Genomic DNA, 22,216 nt, shown 5'->3' with positions numbered 1-22,216 from the left:
TCTTTGTCTTCCTCTTCCTTTGTCCACCCCTGAAATGTTGGTGTTGGCTCAGGATTCTATTCTCAGCTTACTGTTAACTCTACCCCCTCTGCTTGGGCAATCTCATCTATTCTTGTTTCCTATCCATACTACTCACATGTTGATGATTCCAAATATGTATCTCTCCTTCAAGTTTATATGCCCACTCATATCTCAAAATCCAAATGTCCAAAACTCAACTATCATCTTCTTTCCTCCCCAAAATCTGCTCCTTGCTCTTGGTTCCCCATTGTGGTGAATGGCACCACCCAGTCCCCCAAGCTAAAAATCCTGCAGTCATCCTAGAGTCCCCCTTCCTTTCACCCCTCTCTCCAGTTGCCAAGGCCTGCCACCTTTTCCTCCTTAATACTTCCCAAAGCTAATCTTTCTTTCTATCCTAACTGTGGTTGCCCTAATTCAAGCCCTTATCTTCTCTCATTTGGGCTATTACAATGGCCTCCTAATAGTTCTTCCCCCTACTAACCTTGGCCCCTTCAAGGCTTTTTCACAGAACATCCTGAGGGCTCTTCCTAAAAGGTAAATCTGATCACTTCGCTTCCTGCCTAAGATATTTCAAAGGCTCTCTGATTTCTTTATAAGACTCTCTCCTGCCCCGCTCTCCCTCTCATCTCCAACCATTCCTGACCACGTATGTGATACCTCCGTGATTTGGTTCAAGTTGTTCCAATTTGCTATTTGCTATTGGCTCCCAATAGCAACCAGTGTATATCTCAAACACAGGCTTAAGATATTTTATTCAAAATTACATGTTTATGGATCTATCACCCCTACTATGTTCCTCAAGTTCCAAATTCCCATCATTTCCACCGAGCTTGAACTGGAACGTCAGGGCAGAACCTTCTGGGAGGTGGGGAATTTTCAGACATGGAGATGGGTGGTCAGGATATAGGTGGTGTGCTGCTTAGTATCCTTCAAACACAGGACCGGGTTTTGGAACTAACCAGGTTGGATTGGCATCTGTAAGGTGGGTGCAAGGAAGGCAAGAAAACCACACAGTCCCTTCCAGCCCTGGGATTCCTTGATTCCAACCTACTGATTCCTTAGGTCAAATCTCTCAGGACTCCAAAGTCACAGGAAAGAGAAGGAAAGGTCCCAGGGTGATGCAAGCAGGCGCTGTTCCTGAAGCTCTTCCCAGACTGGAATTCAGACGGAGGAAAGGCGAGCTACCCCTCTCTAACCACCATCCTCCTGGCTCTGGGCCAGGCCGCCACTAGACTGTCTCAGCCACACAGGGAAGGAAGTCCAGCCCTCTGACAGATCTCACGCCCGGGCCCACACTGGCAATGCTCCTCCCAAAGGCTCAGCACTCAGCTCACTATGATGCTGAGAGGTAGCAGTGAGGAAATAGGACAAACAGCATCCCCCACAGGACCAGGAGGGCCACCCCCAAGGTGAAGTGAAGGTTCAGAGAGCAGCAGCCAGACAGGAGGGAACTCCAGAGACGGAAAGACAGGAGCAACCAGTCCCAGCGACCTTGAAACACAGCGAGCTGGCTTCCTCTAAAAATTCAAGCCCTAGATTTCATTTTCCAGGACTAGAGGACATACAGAAAGTATTTTAGGAATCAGGGTTTCATGTTTCCTGCCTTCCCCCTTCCCCAATTCAGTTCTCTCTCTGTCAGGCTCTACATTAGAAATTGCTCTAGGGCCAGGCGTGGTGGCTCATGTCTGTAATCCCAGGACTTTGGGAAGCCAAGGCAGGGGGATTGCTTGAGCCCAGGGTTCAAGACCATCCCTATGGGGGAAAAAAAATTAGCCGGGTGTGGTGGCATGCACCTGTAGTCCCAGCTACTGGGAAGGGTAAAGTGGATGGATCGCTTGGGCCTGGGAGTTTGAGGCTACAGCGAGCCGTGATCGTGCCATTGCACTCCAGTCTGAGTGACAGAGACCCTGTCTCAAATAAAATAAAATTAAATTAAAATTAAAATAAAGATTGCTCTATTCCCTTAGTCTTCAAGGGCTACTAGGGATTCTGTATAAAAACAAATAGCCATGTCGGTCCCTTGAAAGAGGAAGGGTAGATCAGGGCCTGCGTCTCTGCTACTCTGCAGCCCATCCAGGGAGAGATGGCTGGGGCCGGTGTCACTATGTCACACAACTCTAGGGGGCACCCCACACATTGTATTCTATGTGAGTGATACCCCCTGACCACAAAAAAGAAAACCATGTGAATGGTGCCTCCTGGAGTTATACACCTTGGTGGTTCAGGCTGCGTTCTCTCCTAATGTCCACCTCTTAGAAAACAGACGGAAATCATCCAGAAGGTCTGTTACAGCCAGTTTTCTTTCACCACCTGCCTGCAATAATTGTTAACATTTCCCCACATTTGCTCTCTTTCTTGCTCTGCTTTACCATTTAAAAGTAAGATGCCCTTTGCGAAGTGTTTGTAAGAAACACTTTGCCTCTAAAAACTTCAGCCTGAATCTCTAAGAGCAAGGGCATTCTCCTATGTAAAACACAATGCCATGAGCACACCCACAAAACTTAACATTGACAACAATAATATTATCTAATGCACACTCCACATTTGAGTGACCGCAGTTGTCATCTGGGAAGCTTTAAAAATGTACAATTCCCGACCTCTCCTCTGGAGGTTCTGACTCAGTAGGGTGAATCCCTGGATGCTGGATGCTTCAAAAGCCCCTAAAGTGATTCAAATGTGCAGCCAGGTTTGACCCCATAGAAGAGGGTTTCAGAAGTCTCAGGAAGACAAGAGGACCTGGGTAGAGGCACCCCAAAAAGCACCAGTCAGCTGATGAAACAAGAGGACATGCTTATGGCCAAGCAGGTCGGTGCCAGGGTCTGAGCTGCACCAGTCACCAAACTCAGTCTCACAGCTGCCCACAGATGGCTGAGGGCTGGCCGGGGAGGAAATGGGGTCAGGACAGAGTGACACAATGGTTCAGAGTCAAAGGGCGGAAAGAAAGGAGAGGGCACTCCCTCCAGTGGAGCTGGTTCGGTTTAGTCCCTGTGCCAGAGGGGGAGGAGCCCAGGGGCCACCACTGGAGCCAGTGGGTGGTGAGGGTTCCTGCTGTCTTGCTGGAAGGCACCCTAACAGAACTGTTCTGCTTGGGACTGGGAGAATCTAGAGGGGTCTGGGTCATCTCTTCCCCATACCCTGAGCCACAGATTGGATCCCAAAGCGTGTTGAGTACCAGCTACATGCCAGGCCAGGCACACACATATCTAAAGAGTAGAAGTATTCAGATGACTATGGCACAATTCCAGGGAGCTTACAATCTAGCAAAGGTGGCAGACACATACATAAAGAATTCAATCCCCTCTTGGGGTGTAAAGCAGGAAGGAAGAAGGTACTGCATGTCTTGGACCATCTTCAGTGGGTAGGGAAAATGGAAAGCTCTCAAGCAAGGCGGTGAAGAATATGCAGGGTTTCAAGCCCCCAGTCTTAGGCATCCTGATTTTCAGTAGATTTTACTAAGGGAAGAGACTCAGCTCTAGGACTTCCCCAGGAAGGGACCCTCAGCACGTCCCCTAAGGACAGGCAGGGTCAGGGAGTCAGAGGCCATAAGGACTTAAACCCTTTGGTGTCCAGGTTTTTCTCTTCAGAGAGGATCTCCACTTCTGTCCATCCCCCAGCACCCACACTCACCCATACCCCCAATCCCACCTCCTTTGCAGCCAGGGACCCTGCCCCGTATCTCACTCCACACACGTGCCGCTGGCTCCAACTGCCCCTCCCACAGCCCGGCTCTAACAGGGAACATCAACACACTCTGCCAGGAATCTGACTCCTATAGCAGGGAGGTGTATTAAGGTCAAGCAAGCCAGCTCCCCCAGCCTCCAACAAATGTGCATCTGATCCCTGCTTCCTTATGGAAAACCCACAGGTTGTATACAGCTCTATAAGCTTTTTTGATGGCAGGTCTATTACAGAATCACATGCATCAATAAGGTCTTTCTCTTCTCTAGTGTGCATGCCCTCTGGGTGCCTCTCATCTAGTTCCAAATGTGAGAAGACAAAATAACAGCTTGTGTTTTCTTCCCACTTATACATCCCCTCTCTAGTAACCTCTATAGCTAAACTAAAGCAGCCCCACATGGTCTGGCATTTCCTACCAGGACTTACTCTCCATTCTTCTACTCTCTGGGCATACCATACCCTGGACTCTCCATTAATGTGAAGCCAAAGTGCACACAAGAGTTTAGTGGAAGTCTTTCTAGGTCCTAGACAATCAGAGGGACAGGAGCTTGGAGCCTGTGGGACACGGCTACATAAAGTCAGGTCTGCATGCACTGCTGATTCCAACTCAGAGACCCCGATTCTAGCTCAGAAACCATCTGGTCTCATGCACACACATAGAATCCTTGGAGATCATAGGTCCTGCTACATACCCTGTAGACTGTGGGCTCTGCGTATGAGGACAGACCAGGATGGAAGAGGTGAGGCAACTGTGGCTCCTCTAAAAACTTTCCTTCCTCTAGAGCTGGCAATTTTGATTGCAGGGCCAGGGACCAGAAGCTGGCAATCAACTGAATGGAACATTTGGCAAAGATGGAAGAAAAGCTTTGGCAGTATGTGTATTTCTAACCCAGGAATCATCCCAGGAGCCAGAGCAGCCACATCTCTGTCTGGTTCCTACTTCCTGCTTCCTCCTCCCCTCTTCCCTCACCCAAGAACCAATCCTTCTCATCCAGTTCACCCCAGGTTCCCTCTAAGGACATGGTAGTTATGAGGGACTCCTCCAGCTTTCTTGGCCTTCCAGAGAAAGGTAGGGGGACAGGGAAGGTCCCAAGATGACCTCCCCTGACCAACCTTGGCCTCCAGTTGAGGAGACCATCGAGGGAACTTCTTTACACACAACTTTCACACCAGCCCATCCCGTATTAGAAAAACAACCACAGAATTTCCAAAAAGCAACACCTAGGAAACCCTAAACGTTCTGAAAATACTGTAGATGCCGTGAAGTATAAAAGAAGCTCCTCTGAAAGAAGACACAGAAAATGGGTGGAGTTGGAGATGAAGACACAGTAGCTCTCTTTAGGCCTGGCCTCCCTCATCTACCACCCTCCTCAGCTTTGCCTCAACACAGCATTTGCTTCCTATAAACTGAGGTCTCCTGCAAGGCCCAGATTGTCACCACTGTCACCTCCAGCCTCAGTTCAGCTTCCTTAGTTCGTGCCCTTGGGAATCCAGTTCTGCAGGATTCATTCCTGTGTGGGTGGGGAAAACTCCCTGGAGGATGCCAGCCTGTTCGGCAGAGTCCATAAAGCAAGTCCCAGCTGTTCCCATCCAGCCAGGGCACCAAAGTGAGGAAACAACATGCCAACAAGGCCCTGCTCTGCCTGGAGGGCTCATCAGAGAAAGGACAGGAGAGGCCACGGCAGAGGAGCTGCCTCCCCAGGTCTTCTGTACTGGGCTCAGCGGGGCTGAGCTAACCCATCCGGGTCTGCAAGGAGCAAGGAGGCAGTGTGGAGGCGTACTTCAAACGAGGGCCCAGCCCCATTGCAAGGGGATGAGGATGTACGTCACTGCAGAGGCACTGGACTGACCAGAGAGCACTGAATAATGCCAGTGAGACCATCCTCCAGAAGGAAGACATCCTTGCTGGGCTGACACTTGCTTTTTGAGCAATTGTCTCCGATTCGTTCAATTATAATAATTGTTAGGGTGCTTTCTGGTAGCACCTTTCTCAGATGTCCGAAAGGTTCTCTCTGGTCTTGATGACAGGGTCCTCCTTTCTGTCCCAGATGAGAGGGAGGACCACTAAGGCTAAGTGGAGCTGTTCCAGAGTTGGGAAAAGATTGTAGACCCGATGAAGGGAGGCTGGCATGGTGAGAATACCCAGAAACACTCTTGGCCCCAGCCCTGTGCTCTCCCCTGCAAGTATACACTCAGCACAGATATGCCAGAGCCCCAGTACCCAGAAGGATCACACACATAAGAGTAGAGGAGGCAGGGCCAGCAGCTCCCAGGTGGTGGTGCTGTCTGTGGGGAGGACGGGGGTGACTGCCTGTAAGCCTGGGTGCAGGAGCCAATGGGCAGGGCCAGGCTATGTGGGTGGTGGGCTGCCGGCAGCTGACAGCCACCTGCTCAGCTCTGAGAAGGGCCAAAGGAAGTCAAGCAGAAAAAGGCAGAGCCAGCCATCCATGGGAACCGGCTAAGGTGCCGACCAGCCCCCACGCCACGCTTCTTTCCTCCCTCGGGATAGGAAGGCTCTCCACCACGTGCCCACAGCCCAGCCCACTGTCCCTGTGCCATCATGGTGTTCCTCAACCAGCAAGCTAGACTCAGAGTCTAATGATAAAGCAGGATAGCTTCAGTTAATGCTAACTCCTCAAATATCAAGGCAATCCCTAATAGATTACAGTCACTCTTGGGGACCTGAAGCCATAGGGATCACACAAACCGTGTGTAACCCCCAACCCCTCCACATACTTTTCCCCCTGCACCCCACACACACATCTATGTCTCCCCACTACATACACACCACACACCTCCCATGCTTATCCCATACCCCTCACACCCTCCCTATACACACCCTATTCTCCCCCGACACACACCCTCCTGCTCACTCACTCCCTCACCAGCTCTCCCAGAAGAGAAGAGAGGAAGCTGGCCTAGACCCATAAGGTCACATTCTTTTTTTTTTTTTTTTTTTTTTTTTTGAGACATAGTCTCGCTCTGTCGCCCAGGCTGAGTGCAGTGGCGTGATCTCGGCTCACTGCAACCTCCGCCTTCCAGGTTCAAGCAATTCTCTGCCTCAGCCTCCTGAACCACAAGCACCCGCCACCACGCCCAGCTAATTTTTTGTATTTTTAGTAGACACGGGGTTTCATCATGTTAGCCAGGATGGTCTTGATTTCCTGACCTCATGATCCACCTGCCTGGGCCTCCCAAAGTGCTGGGATTACAGGCGTGAGCCATAGCGCCGAGGTCACATTCTTAGTGTCAGTGGCAAAGAAGTCTGAGAAAAAAGGTTAAACCCAGAAGAAAAAGGAAAACAGGCCCTCTCAGCGCCAGGGGGCAGCTCCATCCCTTCCCCAGGCAGGCTCTTCTCTGCATTCCAGTAGGCTGAGGGCACTCAGGCAAAGAGAATGCCACAGAAGGAGCCTCAGGCAGAAGAGCTTCACAAGAGCCCTCTCCCAAATGCCCCCAGGCCTTCTGGCAGGCCCCCAGGGTGGCTGGTCGTTCCCTAAATCAGGAAGGTGTAAAGAAGCCGTGGGGTCCCCACAGACCAGGGTAGGAAAGGAAAGGGACACCGGCTTTCAAGCAGTTCCAGTCTTTCAATCCAGAGAAAAACAGAAAAATGAAACACCCCTAAACATCTGATACTCATTTACACAGGGGTGTGAAAGGTCAAGGTGTTAGTCCCTCCCAGGGACATTTGCATTAAAAAGCAGAGTCTAAGGAGGGGAGCGCCCAACCCAACAGGCCCTGGAAATGGTAAGACTTCTATTTTCCCAGGGAGGAATGAGCCATGAAAAGACGGGGTGCTCTCTAATGTTAGGCCCCACAACTCCATGGCCTCCCCCTGGTCTCAGCTCCTGCGTGTAGGAACCTCTTGCCCCTCTAGAGTACAGTCCCCACAATGCTGCCCACTGGGCAGCCTGCCCCTTTAAGGCACTGACCCCTCCAAACCCTGGCCTTGGCTATTCTTAGCCCAGGTTGATCCAGGTGGCCACAGTCCTCTGCCTATAGCCATGCAGTTCCCAAGCTGGGAGCCTCCATTCTTCCTGGTAGCAGGCCAGAAGGATATCCTGCTCCAGGGTCAGTCAAGGACACTGAACCCAGCAGGAAGACCAAGGATTCTACTTTAGCCAGGTCAAAGGAGAAACCCTACTCAGGATGCAATGCCTTAAGAGAGAACTGAAGGCTGGGTGCAGTGGCTCATGCCTGTAATCCCAGCACTTTGGGAGGCCGAGGTGGGCAGATTGAGGTCAGGAGTTCGAGACTAGCCTGGGCAACATGGTGAAACCCCGTCTCCACCAAAAATACAAAAATTAGCCAGTGTGGTGGTGGGTGCCTGTAACACCAGCTACTTGGGATGCTGAGGCAGAAGAATCTCTTGAACCCGGGAAGCAGAGGCTGCAGTGGGCCGAGATCGCGCTACTGCACTGCACTCTGTCTCAAAAAAAAAGAACTGAGAAACGAGATACTCTCCAAGATAGCCTGTGGTGTCCCAGAATCCCCAAACCACAGGAAGAATACCTCGATGAGCGGGAATGGGAAGAAGGCAGTGGTCCTGATGGTGCCAGACCACAGGGGATCCCAGAAGGACTGCCCATGTCAGCCTGGTCACCCCTAGACATGTTGCAGCAGTAGGTTTCAGTTTCCCCTTAGCCCTGCTCACCTGCACGTACAGCCTGGTATGGACTCCCTATCCCCTATTTCCCATTTGCACCTGATTCTTAGGGCCTCAAAGCCATGGCTACCACTGGGGGGTGCCTTTCTCTTCCTCCTGCTTTCTCTCTCTCCTGCTTCCATCCGAATTCAAGATCCTCAGAAAGGCCAGGCACAGTGGCTCACACTTGCAATCCCAGCATTTTGGGAGGCTGAAGCAGGATGATCGCTTGAGCCCAGAAGTTTGAGGCCTGCCTGGGAAACACAGTGAGACTCCATCTTTACAAAAAATTCAAAAATTAGCTGGGTGTGGTGGCATGTCCCTGTAGTCCCAGCTACTTGGGAGGCCGAAATAGGAGGATCAACTGAGCCATGATTGAGACACTGCACTCCAGCCTGGGTGACAGAGAACACCCTGTCTCAAAAAAAAAAAAAAAAAAAAAAAAACAACGATCTTCAGAAGCCTTCCCTGGTTAAGCCTTCCAATATCTCCTCACTTTTATTCTCGGTGTCTCCTTAATACCCTGATACTCTGTTTCACACTGATAAAAATTGTGGCCCTGTCGCGCTTTTGCTTTAGATATTAACTGACCATTTTTGCACCTCTGTGCATGGAATGGTTATGGGTCATGAAGATTTTGAAAAAAGAAAGTGACTTTAGTGAGGGGGAGGGGTAAGAGCAAAGAATCATGTCAATTAGTTTTGATGTTGCTTTGTACATGCCCTGATGCCTTTCTCCGATCTCATCCCCCCAATTTGCGCAGGAAGGTCCCAAGGGAGACAGAGATCTCCTTAAGACAGAACCTAAGTCTACACTAAGCAAAGGGGACACTCGGCAGAAGGGTGAACCACCGGCACAGTATAGCACACTCACATTCCACCAGCCCCTTGCCCATGTGACCCTCGCCCAGTGTCTCCCAGGGTAGCAACAGTCAGAGGTCATTCTCAGCAGGGATTCACTGACTGCTTAAGCTGGATGAGCGGCCAGGGTGTGACTGTGCAGGCATCCTGTAAGAACAGTCCACAGGAACTGTGTCGAAACACCTTTCCCGTGTATGTGCCATTTCAAGGTCTGTGAAACTCATACAGCCCACTGTCCCAATAGGAGTGAGGGTATTACACTTTGTGCTTGTGAAAGGGAAAGAGAAGGAAGGCAGAGAAGTGGGGAGACAGGAGGGAAGACTACATGCGTATGAGCATCACAGAAATAGAAGGAAGGATATACACCTTTTTTTCCCCCTCTGGTATTTTGTGCCAGGTATTGTCTTATTTAGTCCTCACAACAATCCTTAAATGTGGATGTTATCATCCTTCTTTTATGGAAGAGGAAAAGTAGAAAACAGGAAAGGGATGCAATAATTGGCCCAAACGTCACACAACTTGTAAATGATAGAATCAAGAGTTAAACTGAAATGCGTGTGAGCCCAAACTTCACGGTCTTTTTCCCATCCTGTTGTGGAAACCCAGGCACATTACATTTGATTAAGTGTTTAAGCTGATGGCTGGGCGCAGTGGTTCACTTAATTCCAGCACTTTGGGAGGCCGAGGTGGGCGGATCACGAGGTCATGAGATCGAGACCATCCTGGCCAACACGGTGAAGCCCCATCTCTACTAAAAATACAAAAATTAGCTGGGCATGGTGGCGCTTGTCTGTAGTCCCAGCTATTCAGGAGGCTGAGGCAGGAGAATCGCTTGAATCTGGGAGGTGGAGGTTGCAGTGAGCCAAGATCGCGCCACTGCACTCCAGCCTGGGCGACAAAGCCAGACTCCATCTCAAAAAAAAAAAAAAAGTGTTTAAGCTGATGTTGGTGATTATTCTGGAACAGCTCCATGCTCTCCACACCCCCATCCCAGAACATTTCACTCTCCCAGGCCACTCAAAAAAATAAACATAAAAATAAATAAACAAACAAGCAAAGCAAACAAACACACCCCACAGTTTGGTAGACAAGAGAACCAATGAGCAGGGGGCATTGTGTGAAGTCATACAGCTGGTCAGTGACAGAGATGAGACCAGAAGTGGGAGTCAGATCCTTAGACTCCCTCTCCAGTGCTCTTCCCAGGCTGAGCTATAACCAGTCTTCCAGTCTTTTTTTCTTTTTTTTTTTTTAATTTTAAGAGACAAGGTCTCACTCTGCCATCCAGGTTGGAGTGAAGTGGTGTGATCACGGATCACTGCAGCCTTGACCTCCCAGTCTCAAGCAATCCTCCCACCCCAGTTTCACAAGTGGCTGGAATTACAGGGGTAAGCCACTGCACCCAGCTATCTCTCCCATTTTTAAAATCCTTCAGGAAAGGAAATCCCTCAGCCTTCCTGTTCTAATCTCTCTTAAATTGGTCCATTCCTTTCCAAGCGTCTGATGACTTCAAGTGAAATAACCTATATAAAGCATATATTGGGCACCAAAAAATTTGTTATTCCTTTCTTCTACCTGAATGATTATTCTTTTACCTGAAAAATTATTTTATTGGGCACCAAAAAAATTATTATTCCTTTTTCTCACCTGAATGATGAATGATTGAGACAGACCACTAACTAGTCTGTCTCCTTGCTGACCCCCTAAAGTATCTGCTCTCCACTGCCAGGATAATCTTCCTACAGGGCAGCTCTGATCATGTCATTCTTCCTCTTTTTTTTTTTTTTTTTTTTTTTTTTTGAGACAGGGTCTTGCTCTGTCGCCCAGACTGCAGTGCAGTGGCAGGATCTTGGCTCACTGCAACTTCCACCTCCCAGGCCAAGTGATCCTCTCCCATCCTAGCCTCCTGAGAAGCTGGGACTACAGACGTGGTCGCCAACACACCTGGCTAATTTTTTGTCTTTTTGGTAGAGATGGGGTTTCACCACATTGCCTAGGCTGATTTCGAACTCAAGCGATATGCCTGCCCTGGCCTCCCAAAGTGCTGGGATTACAGCCGTGAGCCACCACACCCTTTTATTCATGGGGGATGTGCGATGGCTCTAATATAAGAGCAGTGCCTGCACATCCTCCACGAATAAAAGTGACTTTGCTCTTTTGAATATTTTTATAATTTTTAATGTGCTCTACTGCATTTATGTGCATTCTGCTTTGGATTATCCCTACTAGTGATTAGAATAAAAATAATAGCTTTTATTTGTATAGGTATTTATAGCTACAAAGCATTTTTATAGACATTAGCCCACTAATCTTAAGAATAAGGCTGGGCATGGTGGCTCACGCCTGTAATCCCAGCACTTTGGGAGGTCGAGGTGGGCGGATCACCAGAGGTCAGGAGTACGAGATCAGCCTGGCTAACATGGTGAAACCCTGTCTCTACTAAATATACAAAGTTAGCTGGGCGTGGTGATGAACGCCAGTAATCCCAGCTACTCAGGAGGCTGAGGCAGGAGAATCACTTGAACCCAGAAGGCGGAGGTTGCAGTGAGCTGGGATAGTGCCACCGCACTCCAGCCTGGGTAACAGAGTGAGACTCAGTCTCAAAAAAAAAAAAAAAAAGGAATAAAGATGGCTGGGTGAGGTGGCTCATGCCTGTAATTCCAGCATTTTGGGAGGCTGATGCAGATGGATCACCTGGGGTAGGGAGTTCAAGACTAGCCTGGCCAACATGGTGAAACCTCGTCTCTAAAAAAATACAAAAAGTAGCCGGGCATGATGGCAGGTGCCTGTAATCCCAGCTACTTGGGAGGCAGAGGCGGGAGAATCGCCTGATCCTGGGGCACAGAGGTTGCAATGACCCGAGATTGCACCATTGCACTCCAGCCTGGATGACTGAGGGAGATTCCATCTCAAAAAAAAAAAAAAAAAAAAAAAGAAAGAGAGGATTACCTCTTATTTATTTATTAACACAGTTACCAACACAACTTTTAAGTAACATCCTTCATTTTTTGTTTGGTTTTTTGTTTGTTTTTGAGATGCAGTCTCACTCTGCCGCCCAGGCTGGAGTTCAGTGGCGCAATCTCCGCTCACTGCAACCTCCGCCTCCTGGATTCAAGCAATTATCCTGCCTCAGCCTCCAGAGTAGCTGGGATTACAGGCACACACCACCAGGCCCGGTTAATTTTTGTATTCTCAGTAGAGACAGGGTTTCATTATGTTAGCCAGCTGGTCTTGAACTCCTGACCTCAGGTGATTCGCCCTTCTCAGCCTCCCAAAGTGCTGGTACAGGCGTGAGCCACTGCGCCCGTCCTCTATGTTTGTTTTTTAAAGAGACAGGGTCTCACTCTGTTGCCCAGGCTGGAGTGCAGTGGTGCAATCATAGCTCACTGTAACCTCAAACTCCCCAGGTCAAGTGATCCTCCCACCTCAGCCTCTCAAGTAGCTAGGACTACAGGTGCGCACCACCATGTCTGGCTAATTTTTAAATTTTTGTACAGATAAATCTCGTTCCATTGCTCAAGCTGAACATTCTTACTTTTATCATTTCAACATGTATCTACAAACACCTCATTACATACAAAACATTCTTTTCCACTAAGCCTTTAAACCACATGGATTACCTCGTATTTATCTTTGTCTCCCCCAGGATGCTTAGCACAATGTTTTACACCAAGTACATGCTCAGTACAGAACTGTTAATACTGTGTTCTCAGCGTGGTCTGACCAACCCAGAGGAGAAGAGTTAACAGCTCCTTGTCATAGGATCAGAGGTTTGGAGGCTGTTTGAGGAAAGCAAAATTGTAATGTATTTTTCCAAGTAGACACCCCATAGCATTTATCAGATTCTTAGAGTTTAGAGCTCTCCAAAATAATAAACACCACAGTTCTAGTTTCTATCTCTAGGAAATGCTGCCTAAGACTGTATATATTAAGATGCTGGGAAATGCTGCCTAAGACTATATATATATAACTCTTGGGGCACCTTATCACAATCGATTCATATTGAGCTTATAGGATTACCTCACTCCATGAAGAAACTCATCCATTTACTGGCATTTTGGGTGGGAGGGGGGTACAACATGGTTCCCTCAAGGTCAGGGACCACACTCAATTCAAGGTTGTATTCCTAGAATTTAGCACAAACCTGCTATTGTGGAATAATAATTACAAGAACCATGAGCTGTTGAGTCACCATTTACATGCATCAGGCACTGCTCTAAGTAGTTCATTAATTAACTCATTTCATTTTACAACAAATTTTGTCTGGTATTATTATTTCCCTCATCTTACATATGTGGAAAGTGATGCACAGATAAATTAAATAACTTTTCCAAGGTCATACAGCTTGTAAGTGGTGGAGCCAGGCTTTGAACCCAAGTAATCTGGCTCCACAGCCATGCTCTTACCCATCTGCTGAACTTGCACTGCCCCTCATTTGATGAATGAATGAATAAATGTAAGAATGAATGAGCAGAGGCACCGAAAATGTTTTTGCTGAATGAACAATTAACCAATCATTAACCCACCTTTTGTCTCTACTCTGTATAATCTACAGGATTATCATGAGAGTCCTTCTCAAACTTTCCTTGCGTTCAACTAGAGAATCTCTCCAAGTAATTCCCTATCTATCAGTATAGAATTCCTGTCAGTAACATTAAAAAGCTTGGTTTAATTCTTAGTGAACTACTCTTAGTGGACTAAGAACTATGAGTGAACTAAGTTTTCTCAGAACACCAAGCACTAGGCAAGGGTTTTACCTGTCCTCTTCACTGCTGTGCACGTAGAAGAGTGTCAGTGCGCATTCAATGTACAATGGTGGAATGAATGCCCAAAAGATAAAATGCAAACTCCTTCAGTGGCTCTGGCCAGATTAAACTGCTTTCAGTTCACCTCATTCACCACACTCCATTCCCCATCCTGCCCCAATTCCTACTCATTGTTCAGATCTCTGCAAACACTTAATTTCCTCCAAGAAGTCTGACCATCAAAAAGGCCCCACTTATGAGTTCACAAAGCAACCCATATTTCCCCCACTCAATGACTTAAAAGTACCTAAAGTCACTAGTAAACAATCAAGATGTTTGTCAAATTAATGAATAAATGAATGAGTTCCTTTTTAACATGATCTGATAGACTTCAACCCTTGTGATCCTATCATATTCCAGAAATGACTTTAAGAACCACTTCTGTCATTACTGGCTCTTGGGGAAGCTCCATCTCATTCAGGACTCGAGCCTCATGAACATTTTTTTTCTCACAGGCCCCTTCAGCATAGCACAGAAGGAACACAGGTTCTAGAGGTTTCCTGACCTAGACTCAAATTTTGGCTCCTCTCAAGTTAATTGTACAAGCTCTTTATTATTATTATTATTTTTAGAGACAGGGTCTCACTCTGTCACCCAGGCTAGAGTGAAACCTGGATGCAATCAGAGTGGTGCAATTATAGCTCACTGCAGCCTCAAACTCCTGGGCTCAAAAGATCCTCCCACTTCAGCCTCCTGAGTAGCTGAGACCACAAGTGTGCGCCATCACACCCTAATTTTTTTTATTTTTATTTTTAGTAGAGACAAGGTCTTGCTGTGTTGCCCAGGCTGGTCTCAAACTCCCGGGCTCAAGTGATCCTCCCATGTCAGTCTCCCAAGTGCTGAGATTACAGCATAAGCCACTATTCCTGGCCCCTATCTTTTAATTAAAAAAAAAAAATCTGCCTCCTTAAAAGTCTAGAGTGAAAATCTAATATCTCTGGCTACAATGTTCTTCTCCCAGGATCCCAAAACAACCCATTTGCAAACCACCTCCCTTTTCTTGGTCAGAATTAAATCCACTCTACTGGTGCTCACAGTCACATCAATTTCCTTCACTCTCTGGGAGACACACAGCATGGCGAGTCAGGAATGAGACAAATACACTCTGCTTTCAGAAACGAGGGCTCTTAGGGAGACGTCAATAGTTGAAGGGCTCCATCATTACTACTATCTGGGCTTTGGTTAGTTTATTACCGAGACAAAAAGAACTCATACCTGATTCTTCTACCTGGCAAGGCAAACTGTAGTTTTTCCTCAAAATGGAATCTTTTTGACCCTCTACTCTTCTTCCCTCATCCTTATAACTTATGGTTTGCTGCAAAGGACGCCATCTAGTATGAAAGAAAGAGAGAAAGATTTGGCTGGAGAGAATGCTTCCATTCAAGCTTCCTCCTGGTGGGCTTGGCTTAGCCAGGCTTGAGGAATGAGCCACGTGTGTGAAGCAACTCTCTAATACTAGGCACCCACCTCTATGGTGGAACAGTGGTAGGAGTGACACAGTCATGATGGAAGGATAACAGTTTCTAAAGAGGCAAACAATCTTTGGCTTCTCTGAAATACTGTGAAGCCTCTGCTAGGTGAGACTTCCTACAGAGAGTTCTCAGGAAGAGGAAGGAGTGAATTGCTAAGGCTTCCTTCAGCCACAGGTCTTATTTCTGCTTCAGGACTACAGTGAACCTCTCTCTTCTTCCTTCTCTATACCCTGAGGGCCTCTGCTCCCCAAAGCACAAATGTCTTCTGATTCTTTAGCCTCCTTAACCAGGGTGATGACTTGGGGTGAGTGAATGCCATCCCAATGTCCCAATGTTTTGGGGAAGTAAATTTCCCAAAGACAAAGCCACTAACTGAGTCGGCACGAAACTCCAAAGTGCTGCAGGATAAGTCCTTTCATGGGTCATGTTGTGATCTGCGGGGTAGGCGTTCAGTTCCAGCATTGCTACTAACTGCATGACCTTGAGAAAGTCACTTTTTCTCAGGGAAGTGATGGCCCAGGTCCTTTCCAGTTTTGATACTCTATGTGATCATACAAAATGCAAGAACAAGCTGGGAGAGGTGACTCATGCCCATAATCCCAACACTTTGGGAGGCCGAGGTGGGAGGATCACTTGAGACCAGAAGTTCGAGATCAGTCTAGGCAACATAGTGAAATCCTGTCTCAACAGAAAAAGAAAAACAAAAATGCAAGAATAGTCCCTCAAGTTTCATTTTATAAAACAGATGCAAAATGAAGCAGATATGAAAATACCAAAACAGAGGCTGAGGCAGGAGAATGGTGTGAACCCGGGAGGCGGAGCTTGCAGTGAGCTGAGATTGCACCACTGCACTCCAGCCTGGGCAACAGAGCGAGACTCCGTCTCAAAAAAAAAAAAAAAAAAAAAAAAAAACAAGAAATCTGCCTTAATTTCCCCAGGATCTTCCAAGTCCCAAACCTTCTATTAGTGTTGCTCAGAAGGCAGCAATGTGACTTGATCAGATTATCTTACATCTCTTCCTTCCTTGGAAGGTAGACATAGAAATAAAAATGCATAGAAAAGCAGATGAGGCCCAGAAAAATTTATTATGCCTATATGCCCATGAGATGTCCCAGGCTGGAGACGTCTCATGGGCATTCAAGGAATCCCTTAAGAATGAATTCTGAGGCTGGACATGGTGACTCACACCTGTAATCCCCGCCCTTTGGGAGACTGAGGCAGGCAGATCACCTGAGGTCAGGAGTTTGAGACCAGCCTGGCCAACATGGCGAAACCCTGTCTCTACTAAAAATACAAAAAATTAGCCAGGCATGGTGGCACACGCCTGTAATCCCAGCTACTTGGGAGGCTGAGGCACAAGAATCCCTCGAACCTGGGAGATGGAGGTTGCAGTGAGCCGAGATGGCACCACTGCACTCCAGTCTGGGTGACAGGGCTTGCCTCTGTCTCAAAAAAAAAAAAAAAAAAAAAAAATGAATTCTGAGGCTGGACATAGTGGCTCATGCCTATAATCCTAACCCTTTGGGAGGCCAAGGCAGGAGGTTCCTTTGAGGCCAGGAGTTTGAGATCAGCCTGGGCAACATACTGAGACCCCATCTCTACAAAAAATTAAAAAATTAGCCACACATAGTGGTGCATGCCTATAGTCCAAGCTACTCAGGGTGGGGGCTGAGGTTGAAGGATCACTTGAGCCCACTGCACTCCAGCCTAGGCAACAGGGAGAGATTCTGTCTCAAGAACAAACAAAAAGAATGAATTCCACAATTTTGCTGTCCCTTTCTGTTCTCCCAAGACCCAATATCTCTCTGAGTAGCACTGAGGCTATAAGCACAGGGTATAGAGTGAGACTGCTTGCTTCAAATCCCACCTCTATCATTTACTAGCTGGCTAACATCAGTGGGTGTTAGCGATTACATTACTTGCCAGCTCAGCATTATCCTCTCTATAGGCAGTAGCCAGCCTTTGGAAGGTGTTTATCCCTCCTCAATTCCTACAAATATCATGAGGCAGCCTTTCCTTCTCTCCCAGTTCCCATCCTGCCAACACTATTTAAAGAAAAATACCCAAGGAATACAGCAGTTACCTTGGTATTGTCACATTACTCTTTCCTTAGCAAGAAAGAAACGGTCCCAAAACATTCCCTACTCCATGTGGCCCTCAGATCCCACCCTATCCCCATCCCTGACAGTTCTCCCTCCCTTATGAGGGAGGCTAAACCCAGTATGAATAATCATTTGTAAAGTACTCTGTAGTTTTCAGGGTACTTTTGCACACATGATTCTGTTTAGTTCTTGGTAAGTATTAATCCTGTGAGCCATGGCTACTCCCCCACCTCCATTTTACAAATATACAGACTAAATATACAGGTCCACAAATTGTCAGTGCTCACATAGCTAAAAAGAAAGTCACACCAAGACACTGTTTTCTCTACTACTTCACATGATGTCCAAGTTCACATCCTGGGAACATGAGCCTGAACCTTATGGCTAGTTACAAGCCCCTGAAAGGAACAGAGACCTCATTTTTCTACCCACTGGTCCAGGCCAGGGCTATCCTGGCTGAAGGACACAGACATGATATAGATGCAAAGCACCAGGCACAGGAGGAGTGGGGACACCACCAAGCAGGGACCAAAGGCCCACGAGGGTATAGAGTATCTGCCAGAGCATACTAGGTCATGACAAAGACCAAAGGCATTCCAGACCACCAAGGAAGTCCAAAGGAGCTCCCCCAGAAACAGCCCAAGTCCCCAGATAAACTGACCCTTCCTCACCCAGCACACCCCCTTGGCCCTTTCTCACTCATGCTTCCAGTGGAGAAGGAAATGGACAAGCAGCCAGGCCTGAGAGCTTGATCAGATTCAGCCATACACACTGAGCAGTAAGCTCAGAGCCATGGCAATCAAACCTCAGGCTCACCCAAAGGCCAAAGGAGAAGTAGCCAGTCTGGGTCTAGGGCTCCAGCTCGGAGCCACCATCTCTTCAGACACTGGCTGCCAAGCAGAGCTATAAAATGTGCCTCGACTTAATTTTTCCATGGACACAACCTCAAGATGGGACCGCCAGACTCTGGAGGAGCTGGGATTCCAAAGGCTCACTGCCCCTCTGCTCTGGGATCGGCAGCTGGAGTTGGGGAGAGGGAAGTATTTGGGGGTCAGCATTGCCACCCCCTGGGCCATTTCTCTTCCTAATATCTTCCCAAGGCCTGATGCAGCAACAGAGTAAGTTTTCATTCAGCACTGATTCAGGGTTGGAATTTAGTACAAATTGCTTACATCTGCCTGGCCATATCCCAAATAGGTAGTTTAGAGCAAGGAGGAGGGGCAGCATTGGCCCACTTCTTGGAGCCCGGGTAGCTGCCTGCTAAAGAATCTGGTGCCATGCTGGGACCAGCCAGCCCAGGGTACAAAACTCTCCAACAGAGTTGAGAAAAAACAGCCCAAGAGGGCTGCCAGAGACAATACAGCGATTCCATCCCAGGCATGATTGGAAGGGCTGAGGCAGGGAAGCTACGAAGACCCCAGAAGCGGGTGGAGATGGAGAAAAGGCAGGCCTGAAGGAGCAAGAGCGATGGCAGAACACACACACACACACACACACACACACACACACACTCTTCAACATCAGCCAACTAGGGTGTGTGTACTAACCTCGTACATTTGGTAACCTCTTCCCACAACCCAGGAGCCTGCCAAGCCCCTGGGCTCCCCACCCTACTCCACCCCACACCAGCTTGGCAGCCTTGCTTGCGCTTCCTGCTGCGATTGCTCCTCCAACATCAAAGTCACCGCTGTCGGGAGCTGAAAACGAGGGACAAGTATAGGCCAGGAGAGCAGCGCCTTCTCCCAGCACCGGTGAACTCAGGCCTGAGGGTCCCTCTCCCTCCTTCAAGCTTTCAGTCTCCTTTCGCTGCAGTATCCTTATAAGGGAGAATCCAATCCTACCCTCCGCCCGGCTAAGAAATGTACACATTCCCCAGGCTAGATGCCGACTTCTCACCCAGTCCACAGAAGGCACTAACCCCATCACAGGACAGGTTTTGCTTTTTTTATTTCTCATCTTAAATAAACAAACCCCAAAGCCATTGGCTGGTTCAGATCGCCCTGCAGCTGGGAGCCAGGAAGTGTGTTTAGCGAGAAGGGGGTGGGGACGCGGGTGCCTGGAGCCCCAGAGGCCCTGAAGCTGCTGGAGTGGAGTGGGGTGGGGTGAGGGGCAACCTGCTCTGCCCGGCGGGCAGGAGCTCGGGCTCCCACGGCGTCCGCCGCTCAGCCAGCCGCCAGGAACCCTCGGCTACTTCCATTGTTGCACCTCCGCTGTTGCCATGTTGGAGGGAGAGCCCCCTGACCTCGGCTGCCTCCACTCTGGGGGCACTTTACAGACCCTGGGGCCGATGCAACCCGCAGGGTGCGTGTCCTACCTGCGCTAGCTGCGGGCTCTGCTGCAACACCCGACGTGTCTTGTGCCCGGCGACGTGGGCTGCTCGCTCCGCGCCTTCCGGGCTCGCTCTACGGCTCCAGGCGCCTCTTGCACCAGCGCGAGAGGAGCTGGCCGGCCGCACGCCGCCTGCTCCCGGGCCGCTTCCCTCTCCAGGCTCCGCACAGACCCTAGGCTCCAAGGGGCAGAGGGAGAGGTAGCAAGGGGCGCAAGGACCAGCTTGTGGGGGTGGGGAGGGGTGCTCTCTGCTGAGAGCGTGCGCGAGCTCGCAGAGTCAGGCCACCCCGGGTGAGACAATAGCGGGAGCAGCGGGCGAGAGAGGGGAAGCCATCTCCCGGACACCCGACGCACTGCACGGCGACGCGAGGCTCGGCCAGACCCTGCCTGGACAGGCAGCCACCCGGCCGCCGGCTCCAGCCGCGGCGCCGAATCCGCCGCGAGCCGGAGGGCGGGGCGGCTGCTGGAACCCGGGCCGCCCTTCACCTCTCCCCTCCCCTTCCCTCTCCTCTTCTCTTCTCCTCTCCTCCTCTCCCCTCCGACTCCCGCCCCACTTGCCATTGCGTGGGGGAAGAGAAACGCGCTGGCGTCAAGTTGTGCTCTGCAACCCAAGATCCAGGATTTCCACTCCCCACTTGGGTGAGGGTTTTTGCGGATGGTCGTTACTTTCCCCTGCTGGAACCCCTTGGCTTTGGGTCAGAGGAAAGCGCAATCATTCTGCTAGAAATGACGGTGCTGAGGTCCAGTTATCCGTTTCAGGAATTTCTACCATAATTACGGTAGCGATGTTCGGGGGATCCCCTACCTTGAGGGTTAAGTTGGGGTAGAGAGAGGCCGTCTCCGGGCTTTACATGCTCAGTGTCATTCGTCTTTCTGTCTCCTTCCTTCCTCCCTTTCTGGAAGGGGAGTCTTGTCTGTTTTTGTATTCGCCCAGGTGGATCTTCCGAGCTGCGATCCAGAAAATAGCAGTCAACCTAAGTAGGGAGGGGAGATAGACGATCCTCCAACCCAACTAGGGTAGTGAGAAAAAAAAAAAAAAAAAAAAAAACCTTTCATACAATATGTTATATTTAAATTTTCTACTCTAAATACCTTTCTTCCAGCAGTGGTCTCTGGAAGAATTTTCCCAAAGGCTCCACCCAAAAGAAACCATGAGTTGGCCAGCTCCTCGTTTGCATTTGGTTTGCATAGTACCAACGATCACTAATCTCAAAGTATATTTTCCTAAAAACGTGAATCGTGTTTTCCTCCACTGCCCTCATTTCTTCTTTCTTTCTCGACAGACTATGAAGATTAACACCTGGTCCTCAGCCTCTCAAGTAAAACCATGATTAAATAAATTTGTTATGCTTTTCTCTTGTTAACTTGTCTTTTGTTATAGAAGTGTTGGCTGTGACTCTTATGATGGGGAGGAAAGGGATCACTCCCCTTTCTGATCCTACAGTGCCTTCTGTACCCAATGCTTGTGACTTTCAGTAGTCCACTTCACCCTCTGAATATCAAGAATAGCGTCCTCATCTATCACGCAGGGCTTTCATAATGATCAAAGGAGAGAATGTAGGTGAAACATCTTGATAATTAAGTGAAGGCAGCTTGGTCTGCACATATGTTGTAATGTATATAATGCTACTCCTGATCTCAGGAGCCGGAATCTCAAAACTGTGCCAGAGCTGTGGCAGTGGGGATGAAAAAAACCGGGCGGATACAAGAGATACTTATGAAGAGAAATCAATAATATTTGATAAATATATAAAATGTAGGAAATTAGGGAAGAGGAGGACTCTGGAATTACTCCCCATGTGAAGCCTTAGAAATTGTTGGCAGGTGGTACCATTCCCTAAGTTAGGGACAATTAGTAAGACAGGGCCCAGGTGTTGGCAGAGGGATCTTGAGCTTAATTTTGAACATGTTGGGTTTGAGGTATCTGTGGAATGTCTAGATGGGGATGTCTAGTAGACAGCAAACTTATGAAACTAAACTCATATTGGGGTGTGGACAAGTGATAGCAGCTTTGGATTCTGTAGGTTATGGGTAGTCAGTGAAGTTATAAACCTGTATGAGGTCATCCAGGTGGGCGTAAAGAGGAAAGAAGAAACAACCAGAGAGGTAAGAGAAAAACTGGAGGCCACAGAGTGTCAGAAACTAGGGTGGGAGAATCTCAGAAGAGAATGACTGGATAACCAGTGCAGCAGGAACCTCCAGGAGGGTAGGGCTGGAAAATGCCCTTTGGGTGGGCAAGAAAGTCACTGGTGCTCATGGAGTAAGAGTGGTCGTAGTTAAACCAGCCTCCAGTGGGTTCTAGGCCTGATTC

At 48.6% G+C, this 22,216-nt stretch overlaps 1 protein-coding gene across 5 annotated transcripts in view; it reads right to left on the bottom strand.

Moving 5' to 3' along the window:
• PIK3C2B (phosphatidylinositol-4-phosphate 3-kinase catalytic subunit type 2 beta) overlaps positions 1–21,019 on the bottom strand; it is a 72,048-nt gene extending 51,029 nt beyond the window's left edge. Inside the window, exons 1-3 of one of the 5 annotated variants that reach the window (XM_063613219.1) lie at positions 20,998–21,019; positions 19,892–20,853; positions 15,219–15,334 (exon numbers count right to left, since the gene is read on the bottom strand). The gene's annotated coding sequence lies outside the window, so the exon portion shown is untranslated. Of the gene's footprint in view, positions 1–15,218; positions 15,335–19,473; positions 19,491–19,891; positions 20,924–20,997 lie in introns of those variants that run through there. The other 4 variants (XM_055234244.2, XM_063613220.1, XM_055234243.2 and 1 more) reach the window with 4 other exon arrangements.
• Between the last annotated feature and the right edge of the window lie 1,197 nt (positions 21,020–22,216).

Source organism: Symphalangus syndactylus, chromosome 19 (genome assembly GCF_028878055.3).
Source record: "Symphalangus syndactylus isolate Jambi chromosome 19, NHGRI_mSymSyn1-v2.1_pri, whole genome shotgun sequence".
Classification (NCBI taxonomy): domain Eukaryota; kingdom Metazoa; phylum Chordata; class Mammalia; order Primates; family Hylobatidae; genus Symphalangus; species Symphalangus syndactylus.
This window is presented reverse-complemented; position numbering and strand designations above follow the sequence as displayed.